At 38.0% G+C, this 12,410-nt stretch overlaps 1 protein-coding gene across 1 annotated transcript in view; it reads right to left on the minus strand.

Moving 5' to 3' along the window:
* Nucleotides 1-12,410, minus strand: part of MICU1 (mitochondrial calcium uptake 1) — a 224,210-nt gene that overhangs the window by 152,342 nt on the left and 59,458 nt on the right. The gene's annotated exons all lie outside the window — the stretch shown is intronic.

Below are 12,410 nucleotides of genomic sequence, written 5' to 3' on the forward strand. Positions count from 1 at the left end.
TGTGCATCTGCCAAATGAAGGAGGGGCATGTAAGGACAGCCTGGCATGTAGTGAGAATTCCTTCATTTAAAAGCAAATACAGGGACTCCCCTGGTGGTCCAGTGGTTAAGACTCAATGCTCCCAATGCAGGAGGCCAAGGTTCGATTCCTGGTCGGGGAACTAAGATACCACATACCGCAACTAAGCCTGTGCGCTGCAGCTACTGAGCTCGTGTACTCTAGAGCCCGCGTGCCACAAGGAAGACCCAGAGCAGCCTAAATAAATAAATAGAAGCAAATACAGACATAAAGTAGGCCAAGAGATTCATAATTTCAAGTTGGAAGAAATGATTATTTCATCTTGTTATATTTAGATTTCTTTACCTGTCAAATGAAGCAGATGGTTGGATTAGATCAATTCTTAACATGGTTGGGGATGGAGTATGGAAAGTGTGGATGGATGAAAGAATTCATGCTATCCTTACTCACTACTCCTCTTGAGATTCTAATAAGCCAAATTATTGGGGGGGAGGGAGAGTATGGAGAAAGAAAGGAAAAAACACAGCATGTGTAGTTTGAAAATATAATCAAATGACTATCCTTCCATTTCTCCACCCTCATTCTTTGGGTCCCAGCTTAGAAACACTGGATGTTATGCTGTTTTCCCTAGGGTGCTTTCTATGAATCTCAGACTTCTCTTCAAAGAACTCTCACAGTCATTTAATGCTAACACTATCTCCCCCTTTTCATTAATGAGAAAGCTGACGCTCAAAAGGATTAAACGATTGTTTCTGATTTTAAGTCTAACGATCTTTTTAAATGGTGGCAGTTGCCTTTTTGAATCCATGGCAAAAATAATGTAAACATGCAGAAATACTATAAGAATAGTCTCAGTTTAAGCTTCAGAGTGAATATCTAAAAGGAGGCTTATTTTAAAGATGATAGCTACTCATTTTGCCAAAAGACAAAAGTGAAACAATCAAATATGTCATTCTGATATCTATAAATTAGAGCTTAGGTAAATGGAAACTCTATACAATTTTACTTAAGAAGTCCCAGATGTCTCTCAAAAATTTAGAGATTCATTTTTTCAGTTTAATACTAGAATTTATCCTAAAAAATGTACCCAAAGAATATCCTAAAATTTTATTAAAATAATTATATTTTCAGCTTACGTAAGTCAGCAAAAGTACAGTTCAAGTTCATCAGGTATGAGAGATAAATTTTTTTTAATTGAACTGCTGAAAACCAAAAACAAAGAAAAAAATCTTTGAAGCAGCCAGTTTAAAGTGCTGAAAGAAAAGAACTTCAACCCAGAATTCTTTATTTAGTGAAAATATTCTTCAAGAATGAAGACAAAATAAAAATGTTCTCAGATGACGGAAAACCTAGAGAATTCATCACCATCAGAACTGCTCTAACAGATGTTCTGTCCTTCAAGGGGGAAGAAAATGGTACCAGAGGAAAGTATGGAACTTAAGGAATAAATAAAGAGCAACAGAAGTAGCTAATATCTAGATATATATATAACAGACTATTTTGATGGTTGAAGTAAAAACTTAAAACAATGTCTGGCAGAGTTTTCAACATATGTAGATGTAATACGTATGACACTACACCATAAACTGGGGAGAAATCTTTATAGTGGTTAGATATCTATATTCCCCTTGAAGTGGTAAAATTATAAATTCTCAGCCAACTGTGAAAAGTTAACTATGTATATTATAATCCCAATAGCAACCATTAAATTAAAGATACGCAAAGAAATATCGTCAAACCCCCCTGCCAAAATCAATTAAAATGAAATATTAAAAAATCTTCAAATAATCTGAAAAGAAGGCAGGGAAGGGGTAAAAGAAGAACATAAAAAAGGGAAAACAAATAATAAAATGGTAGACCTAAATTTAAACATGTCAACAGTTACATTAAATATAAATCACCTAAACACATTAATTAAAAGGTAGAAACTGTCACATTGGATAAAAAACAAGATCCAACTATATGTTGTCCATAAGAAACCCATTTTAAATACAATGATATAGGTAGGTTAAAAGTAACACGATGGAAAAAGATACATCATGAAAAATGAATCAAAAGAAAGACTGAGTGGCTACATAAATATCAGACTATGTGGACGTTAGAGCAAAAAAAATATTAGCAAGGATAAAGAGGGTCAATTATATAATGATAAGAGGGTCAATTCACCATGAAGCTAGAATAACCCTAAGCGTGTATTCACCTAATAAGAGTTTCAAAATATTTGAAGCAAAAACTGATAGAATGGAAAAGATAAATAGACAAATCCACAAATAAAGTCAGAGATCGACACCCTTCTCTCAATAATTGACAGAGAAGGGAAACAGATAATCAGTAAGGATATGGAAGACAGAAAGATGGGCTGCCTGGGACTTGCCTGGGAAAAAGTGGGAAGGCAGGATTACAAATGGGTATGAAACCATTCTAGAGGGTGATGAATACGTTCATTATATTGATTGTGCTTATGGTTTCACTAGCATATACATGCGATTAGTATATCAAAACTCATCAAACACTTTAAATATATGCTGATATTCTATGTTAATTACACCTTAATAAATCAGTAAAAAGAAACAGACAGTACAAACAACCAAGGAGAAGAATGGTATGTTTGAGAATACTGACAGCTTCTGTATATTAAAAATTATCAGAAACAAAATAAAAAGATGGGCCACAGACTAGGAATAAATATCTGCAATATATATGGCAGACTCCAATAGAGAATACACATAATACTTTTACTAATCAAAAAGAAATCAAATAGAAAAGTGAGTAGAGAAGATAAATAGGCAATTCATACACATGGCAATGTGAACAGCCAATAAACATTTGGAGATAAGCCTTACTAGTTACTAATGAAATGCAAAACAAAACCAGATACAATAATTTCCATCAGATTGCTAAAAATTTAAGTCTGATAATACCATGTCTTGGCAGGAATGCAAGGAGGAAACTCATACATTCTTGGAGAAAAAATAAATTATTTTATCCACTCTGGGAATCAATTTGGCAATGTTTAGCAAATTTGAAGAGGGTATCCTACGGGCCAGCAAGTCCAACTTCCAGGTATATATTTTGAAAATAACTTTTTGTAAATACGCACCAGGAGACATACAGAAGAATGTTCACTTCAGTATGGTTTACAACAGAAAAAACACTGGCATATTAGATTTTTGTTCTCAAATCTTCACTTCCTCCTCCTTGACCTCTGTGGAAAATCCCTTAACTTTGGGCTTAGCCATGTGATTTGCTTTGGCCAATGGGATACTGGCAATTATGACATGACTAGATCCTTAAAATGGACTTCTGACGTTGGCTTGCTTTCTTGCACCTCTGCCAACAGTATGAGAGGATAATATCCCAGATAGCCCTTTCGTCTAAAAAGGATGAGAAACATATAGAACAAACTAACAAATCTGACAAAACCATCAAGCAGAGATGACCTAGCCTAGATTAGCCAGCCCCTAGCCTATCTAAGCAAGGCCAGCTGAGATCAACAGAGCACACCCTTTGTGACCTGAAGATGCATGAGGTAAATAAATGCTTGTGTTTTATGCCACTGACATTTTATATGGCTGTTTGTTATACAGCAATAGCTGACTGACAAAATTGGAAATGTTCATCTACGTGAACATGGGTAAATTAAATACTGGCATATTTATACAAGTTTAAACAACTGATATACACAACCATATAGCAGTGAAAATAAGAGAACAACAGCTACTTGTGTCAACAAACACACACATATAAACATAATATTTAACAAATAAAAAAAGCATGGGAAATGTAGCAGCTCGAAAAGGCTAAATTCTGCTACAGTAACAGCTTTAAAATCTCAGTGGCTTACAGCAAGGAAGGTTTATATAGTGCTCATGCTACCTATCTATCATACTGGCTACAGCTCTGCTTCACATGGTATTGAATCTGGGATCCAGGCTGACAGGGCAGCAACCTCTATTTGGAACATGGCAGAGGTAAAAGAGAACACAGCAAACCACAAACTGACTATTAAAGCTTTTGCTTGAACATAATGTATATAATTTCTGCTCACATTTCATTGGTCAGAGGAAATCACATGGTTAGGTCCAAACTCAATGCTAGGAGATGAATAAAATCATTCCCTAGGGAAGGACAATGGATATACATGAATGTTATAGTCTTCATCAAGAATGATAAACACCAGGGACTTCCCTGGTGGCACAGTGGTTAAGAATCCACCTGCCAATGCAGAGGACATGGGTTCGAGCCCTGGTCCAGGAAGATCCCACATGCCAGGGAGCAACTAAGCCCGTGCACCACAACTACTGAGCCTGCGCTCTAGAGCCCATGAGCCACAACTACTGAAGCCCCTGTGCCACAACTACTGAAGCCCATGTGGCTAGAGCCCGTGCTCCGCAACAAGAGAAGCCTGAGCACCACAATGAAAAGTAGCCCCCGCTCACTGCAACTAGAGAAAGCCCGCACGGAGCAACGAAGACCCAATGTAGCCAAAAATAAAAATAAATAAATAAATAAAAAAGAATGATAAACACCAAATTAAGGACAGTGGTGTCAGGAACCAGGGGCAGAGACCCTTATTTCTTACTATAAGAAACCCTTGTTTCTTATTATTCCACAAGAAGTCAGCAAATATTTTTCTGTAAAAGGCCAGATAGTAAATATTTTAGGCTTTGTGGGCCACTTATAGTCTCTATTGGAACTCCTCAACTCTGCTATCATAGTACAAAAGCTGCCATGGACAATACATAATGAATGAGTGTGCTTGTGTTCCAATAAAACTCTTTTTATGGACACTGAAATTTGAGTTTCATATAATTTTCAGGCAGCACAAAATATTCCTCATGTGATTTATTTTTTTTAATGTAAAAAATATTCTCTGCTCATGGGCCATGCAGAAACAGGGAAGTTCATTGTAGCTGACCAACACCTGCTCTATACTCAGCATCACTGCAGGAAATTAAAATAAAAGGATACATGCACCCCAATGTTCACTGCAGCACTATTTACAATAGCCAAGACACGGAAACAACCTAACGATAGATGAGTGGATAAAAAAGATGTGGTATATATATACAATGGAATACTACTCAGCCATAAAAAGGAACAAAATTGGGTCATCTGTAGAGATGTGGATGGACCTAGAGTCTGTCATACAGACTGAAGTAAGCCAGAAAGAGAAAAACAAATATCGTGTATTAACATATATATGTGGAATAAAATGGTATAGATGAACCTATTTGTAGGGCAGGAATAGAGACGCTAAAATGGTATAGATGAACCTATTTGTAGGGCAGGAATAGAGACGCAGACGTAGAGAACAGACATGTAGACACAGGGGGGGAAGGGGAGGGTGGGACGAATTGGGAGATTAGGTTTGACATAAATACACTACCATGTGCAAAATAGACAGCTAGTGGGAACCTGCCGTAGAGCACAGGGAGCGCAGCTCGGCGCTCTGTGACGACCTAGATGGGTGGGATGGGGGGGGTTGGAGGGAGGTCCAAGAGGGAGGGGATATAGGTATACATATAGGTGATTCACTTCATTGTACAGCAGAAAGTAACACAATATTGTAAAGTAATTTTACTCCAATAAAAAAATTTTTTTTAATAAAATAAAAGTAGAAGACAAGGTTCTTGTATGGAAGGAACTTACCTTGTTGGGGCGAAAACATTAGAACAAAAATGTTTCAAAAATACATTCATAGTATATACTTTCATATGTTTCTTGTTACTTAATAGTGCCCTTTCATTTCAGCTTAAAGAAGTCCCTTTCACATTTCTTGTAAGGCTAGTCTAGTGATGAAAAATTCCTTTAGCTTTTGCTTGTATGGAAAACTCTCTCTCCTTCAATTCTGAAGGGCAACTTTGCTGGGTAAAGTATTCTTGGCTGGCATTTTTTTCTTTCAGTACTTTGAACATACCATGCCACTCCCTCTGGCTTTCAAAGTTCCTGCTGAAAAATCTGGTGATAGTCTTATAGGGGTTCCCTTGTATGTAACAAGTTGTTTGCCTCTTCTTGCTTGCAAGGAGTCTCTCCTTGTCTTTAACTTTTAACACGTTAATTATGTGTCTTGGTGTGGGTCTCTTTGGGTTCATCTTTCTTGGAATTTCCTGGGCTCCTGGATCTGGACATCTGTTTCCTTCCCCAGGTTAGGGAAGTTTTCAGACATTATTTCTTCAAGTAAGTTTTCTGCCCCTTTCTCTTTTCTCCTTCTGGAACCCCCATAATGTGACTGTTGTTGGTCTGTTGATGTTTTCCCATAAGTCCCTTAAGCTATCTTCACTCTTTTTCATTCTTTTTTTCTTTTTGCTGCTCTGACTGGGTAAGTTCCACTGTCCTCAAGTTCACTGATCCTTTCTTTCACTTCATCTAGTCTGCTACTGAACCTCTCTACTGTATTTTTCAGTTCAGTTATTGTTTTTCCATTCTGTGGCTTCTATTTGGTACTTTCATGTATTTTCTATCTCTCTGTTGAAATTCTCACTTTATTCATGCATTGTTCCTGTGAGCTTGCTAAGCATTTTTATAACCGTTATTTTGAACTCTTTATCAAGTAAGTCACTCATCTCAATTTTATTAAGGTCTTTTTTTGAGGTTTTATCTTGTTCTTTTGTTTGAAACATATTCCTCTATTTCTTCACTTTTTGTAACTGAGTTGGTTTCTATGCATTAGATAAAACAGCCACCTCTCCCAGTCTTGAAGGAGTGGCCTCTTGGGGAAGCTGAACCTTATCATTCAACCCTGCCCTAGCTCTTGGTTGTCCCTCAAGCCTTTGTGATTGTCCAAGTAACCTACTTTATTCTTGGAGGCTCCCAGTAGTTGAGGCTCCTACTTTACTCTTAGAGGCTCCCAGTAGTGCCAAGAACCATCAGTGTCCCAAAGGGGAGGATTTCAGTCAGCACCTAGATTCAGGCTGACTGGAAGCCAGACCCTCAGGCAGCAGTTTTTAAAGTATGCAAATAAACTTCTTTCAGGAGAAGGCTGGGAGATGAGTGTTGATTCCTCTACACTGAGCCCTGAGGTGATAGCCAGTTAAGAACTGTTACTTTGTTTGCTACCACCTATCGAATCCATGAACACAAGCCCCACTGGTCACCAGAGCCAAGCTATTAAGGGATGTGTCCTCTGGGTGGCAGCCACAAAAGCTGGGGAGCCAGACATATACACAAGCTCCTTTTTCATAGATACCAGCAACCTGGGTCAGGGCAGAGGGAGGGCACAAAAATGATGCTCACTGGCCTTCCCAGTCTCTGGAGAGGATTGTAGCCAGACCATAGTTATGTGTTTAATTAGAAGCCTGCCCCTCAGGCCACAGCTATAAAGATAAGTTAATAAGCCTCTCTTATAGAACAACTGGGGTATATTTCATGCTGGTTATCTGTGCTGTGCCCTGGGAATGGGATAACCAGTTAAGACTTGCTTCTCCATTTGTTACAGTCCTATGAGACCTGAGAACGTAAGCCCCAGAGGCCACCAGACTCAAGTGATCAAGGGATGTGTCCTGGGCGCCAGCTGCAAAAGTCAGGACGCCAGACATGTACACAAATTCCCTTCTGGGAGATACCAGTGACCTCAAGCAAGGCAGAAAGATACGCAAAGATGGCTCCCACTGGCCTCTGCAGGCTTTGGAGAGTATTTCAGTAGGCATTCAGATGTGTTTTACACCAGAAGCCTGCCCCTTAGGCCAAAGGCTCAAGGCAAGCAAATGGGCCTCTTTCACAGAAACACTGGAGATGTCTTTCAGTCTGCTGTCTCTGTGCTGTGCCCTGGTGGTGGTAGCCAGTTAAGAATGGTTTCTCTGTTTGTTACAGAGCCCACCAGCCTGTCTTTGGAGAATATTTCAGTAGGCCCCTAGATATGTGTTAAATTAGATGTCTGCCCCTCAGGCCAATGCTTTAAGATAAGCAAATAGGTCTCTTTCACAGAAAGACTGGGCACTTTTCATTCAGCTGCCTTTGCACTGGGCCCTGTGGGGCAGCCGGGCATGAGCACTCTAAGAAATGCTCCCCAGTTCACTATAGCCTTGTGGGTCTTGTAGATGGAAGCCTCTTTAGCTTTCAAACCTAGATGCTCTGGGGGCTCATCTCTCAGGTGTAGGTCTCAAAAGCTGGCATGCCAGATTGAGGTTCAAAGCACGCGCTTCTCAGGTAGAAGTTCAGGTCTGTGAGTTCCCTCCTAACCACTGGTTACTGTGCCAGGGGTAGAGTTTATGGTGAAATTGTGTCTCAGCCTCTTCCATCTGTTTCGGTGTGGGTTTTTCCTCATTTGCCTGATGTGTAGGAGTTGCTCATCTAGTTCTGGGGTTTCTTATTGTTCCATATATAGTTGTAGATTTGGTGTGTCTGTTGGAGGAGGTGAGTTCAGGATCCTCCTACAACACCACCTTGAACCAAAATCATTGTATACAATCGAGTGTAAAATTATGTGTCTCAAACTAAAAGTGCTCTAGGTAAGGGTATCATTAACGGCATGACTCTTATCCTAGAGAGAATATGGAGTCCAGGACAAGTAAATCACAGTATGATCTGTGTTTCCCCTTTTCACATCCTTTTTGTCTTCCATGTAGACAAAATCAGATCAAGATGAATAGGTCAGCCAGTGGGATATGGTGGAAAGGAAAGAGAGATCCTCTTTGCTCTGACGAAAGCTCAAGTATGCTTTGCTCTGACAAAAGCTCAAGTTTTTCTATATGGTACTTTAAAAACTCTCCCCACGCTGCTGCTTCTCCAAGTCATTGGCTAGCTATGCAAAACTGGTTACTACAAGCAGCACGACCCAGAGCTTGAAGCAACTGCCTTATCCACTATACCCAGAGGTTTTGATGATACTAAGATTGCACAGAAAGGGAGATGAGATGTATTCCAGTCATACACTCTACATATTTTTTCCTTTTAATGTTCTTCTTACTTACCTATATGGCTACTCTAAATTCTTTTGGTATTCAGTACAAAATTATTCTTAATCAGCTTGTTACTGAAATTCATCAGCACTCCACTCATTTAAAAACTGCTTAATTTTAGGGCTTTGTGATTATTTTTGAACTGTTCTAAAACTAAAACTTACAAGTTTAGATCTGTTAGGTATCCTGGGATATGGTATGTGTGAAAGACATGACAAAACAAAGTTGAAATATGAGCTACTGGCTAGAGTCCAGACATCTGATGATAGAAATTCAAATTACAATTTGAATTACAGCCTCACTCTTTTCTTTATTTCAACCCACATTGGAATAATACATATTTTTACTTCTGCTACATCAACATTTGTGGAAATTTGTGTTCATGAGCAAACAAAAATGAAGCCAAATTTTCCATTAAATCTCATTTTAATATACTACAATTTTCCCTCATGATTATTATCTTAAAAGAAAAGCAATCATTCATTATTCTGGCTTTTTATGAAAACCAGAAATGTGCTTGGCATATTAGACATTTAGTAACTATTCTGTCCATGTGGCAGGTCTTTCAATAATTAAAAAAACAAAATTACAAAGTTAAATGCAAAAATGTGTGTAAGCAATTAGCGTATATAATGATTTCCAAAGGAAAAAAAAGAAAGAACTTCCTTAAATGACCAGATAATCTTTAGTAAACTACCTAAAGTGTTGCTTCATTTTCACTGTCACACTGGAAGCAAAGTACAGTTTTATTTAAAGTTACTGTTACATATTAGATTTCATCTGGTTTTAGAAATAATTTGACAAGTACAAAATATTTTGCCATCATAAAACCCAGGAATATATCTTGCAATCCTTTTTTCTGTCTTACACATGTCTTCTTTAATCTTTCCTTCCACATGTCACAAAACAAGGTGCTAAAACTAATTCAAAAGGCTAAAAATCTAAAATTCAATACAATTAACGGAAACTTTATATACCTTCTTTCTGATTATAAAAGATGTTATACTCTATAAAGGAAGAAATTTGTGTCTGTTTTATTCATTCCTGCATGCCCTGCACATAAAATAGTGTCTAACCCATAGCAGAGCTAATTGATCAATACTTGTTGAATGAATGCATGTGCAGTTTATTAGAAAATAAAGGAACAGGAACATTCAAAGAAGAATAAAATAATTCCTCATAATTTCAACATTCAGAGAGTTAACATTTTGGTATATTCTCTTTCAGCTGCTTTGTACATATTTTCTACATGGCGGAAATACAAAGGATAGAGGAACGTATTAAATAACACCATGGAGATACAATCAGTAAAATCCAAAATGTGGTAAACTCTAGAATATAAATGACTTACATTCTTTTACGAATAAATGATGTACAGTTTGAGTTTCTTAAAAAGTAGAGTCAGTGCAGGAGGACCAGGAAAAGTGAAACAGGAAAGGAAGGAAAGCCAGTTCAAGGGTGTGTCACTGAGCTGATTACTGCTGTAGAAAACTAGGGCTCAATATCCCTTAGCCCACCCAAGAAACCATGTAGTTTGTATCCTCAGAATTGACCATCCAAGACAGTGGAGAGGAGAGTATTTATGCACCAAATCTCAACAAAGAGTAAAGTCCTTTATACCTCTATATGTGCGCATGTGCCAACACGGTTGAGGAGGCTCCCGAAGGGGACCCATGCTATAGCAGCAGAGATGCTCTATAGCAGAAACAAGAGATACATAGTGTAGCTGAGGGTCTTTCCTGTCAGGCTGTATCTCTATCCTGCTAAATGCTGCAGCAATAATCTGAGCAAAAGGTAAAAGGTGGGCTGAGAGATGTGAAACAAGGCATAAAACTTGTCTTGCTTAATGGCAAGGAAAAACTGGCAAGAAGAAAAAGAGAGAAGAAAAACCCATAAAGAAAAACTGAAGAGATATCAAACATAGCGTGTGACCATTTCTGGAGGTTGATTTGAACAAATCAACTGTAAACAATATATTTTAGATAGGGAAATTTGAACGATGCCTAGATATTTGCTATTAAGAAATTACTGTAGGGCTTCCCTGGTGGTGCAGTGGTTGAGAATCTGCCTGCCAATGCAGGGGACACGGGTTCGAGCCCTGGTCTGGGAAGATCCCACATGCCGTGGAGCAACTGGGCCCGTGAGCCACAACTACTGAGCCTGCACGACTGGAGCCTGTGCTCCGCAACAAGAAAGGCCATGATAGTGAGAGGCCCGTGCACCGCGATGAAGAGTGGCCCCCACTTGCCGCAACTAGAGAAAGCCCTCACAGAAACGAAGACCTAACACAGCCAAAAATTAATTAATTAAAAAAAAAAACTAGTAAATTGGCCACATAAGATCTTTAAAAAAAAAAAAAAAAGAAATTACTGTAATATTTTTAAATTATTGTTATTACTGGTACTACTATTGTTTTTTTTTTAAAGTACTTATCTTTTGGAGACACATACAGACGTGTCTTTAAAATTGCTTTAAATTGGCTTTAAAACAATCTGGGGTGAGGAGAAGAAGTAAGAAGGTTATAGATGAAATAAGATTGGCCACGTGTTGATAGTTGTTGAATCTAAGTGACAGGTACCTATGGGTTGATTATACTACCCTCTGTACTTTCTATGTTTGAAAATTTCCCTAAGAAAAAAATTTAAATATACGGTAAATTTCCTGCACCTTTGAATATTTCATTTTTCCTAGAGATATATGAATGTTAATAAACATGGGCAAAACATTATAAATTCCTTGGTTAGAAAACACCGTAACTGTTTCTGGTTCCCCAAGCTCACATTGTTATTTCACATGTCTGTATTTCTGACCACACAATTTACTCACTCTGAGTGATGCCTCTGCCTGCTCATGTATACAATGAACTATTATTATTCACTTTTCAAAACCCATCTCAAATGCCACCCCCTTTAGGATGCCTTCCTTACAACACATAGTTTCTTTTTCATAGCCTACTACTGTAACATATATGACTGATTCTCACTAATTGTGAGAGTTATGTTCTATAAAGTTGCCATGAACAAAGAATCAGTGAATAGTGACCTATTACTCCTACGGGAAATACAGGGTTAGGTTCCTATGATCCTCTGGTCACAAGTTTTTTTTTAAACCAATCAATACATAACCTTATTTTATGTGTGTTTTTTTTTAGAGACACCTTTTTCTCTCTCCCCTCCTTCCATACATATTTGATATATCTATATATATATTTGATTCATTCTTTCTCTATATATATCCTTGATTAATTAACAATGAACTCATGGCCAACTCAAGCCTGAAGAAAGCTTATCTCACACACATATTTTCTCCTTAAGGCACATTACAGCCTTTTTATGTTTAAGAACACTAGACAGCACGTCAATACTACATGGGGTGGGGGGAAGAGGGACAGCAATCACCAAGATAAAGCACAAAAATTCTAAAAACATGGCACTAAATAAACAAAGCAAAGGACACATATGAAAGCTGAAACAAAAAGGCAGAGCATTACTT

The sequence above is a fragment of the Eschrichtius robustus genome, chromosome 7 (assembly GCF_028021215.1).
Source record: "Eschrichtius robustus isolate mEscRob2 chromosome 7, mEscRob2.pri, whole genome shotgun sequence".
Classification (NCBI taxonomy): domain Eukaryota; kingdom Metazoa; phylum Chordata; class Mammalia; order Artiodactyla; family Eschrichtiidae; genus Eschrichtius; species Eschrichtius robustus.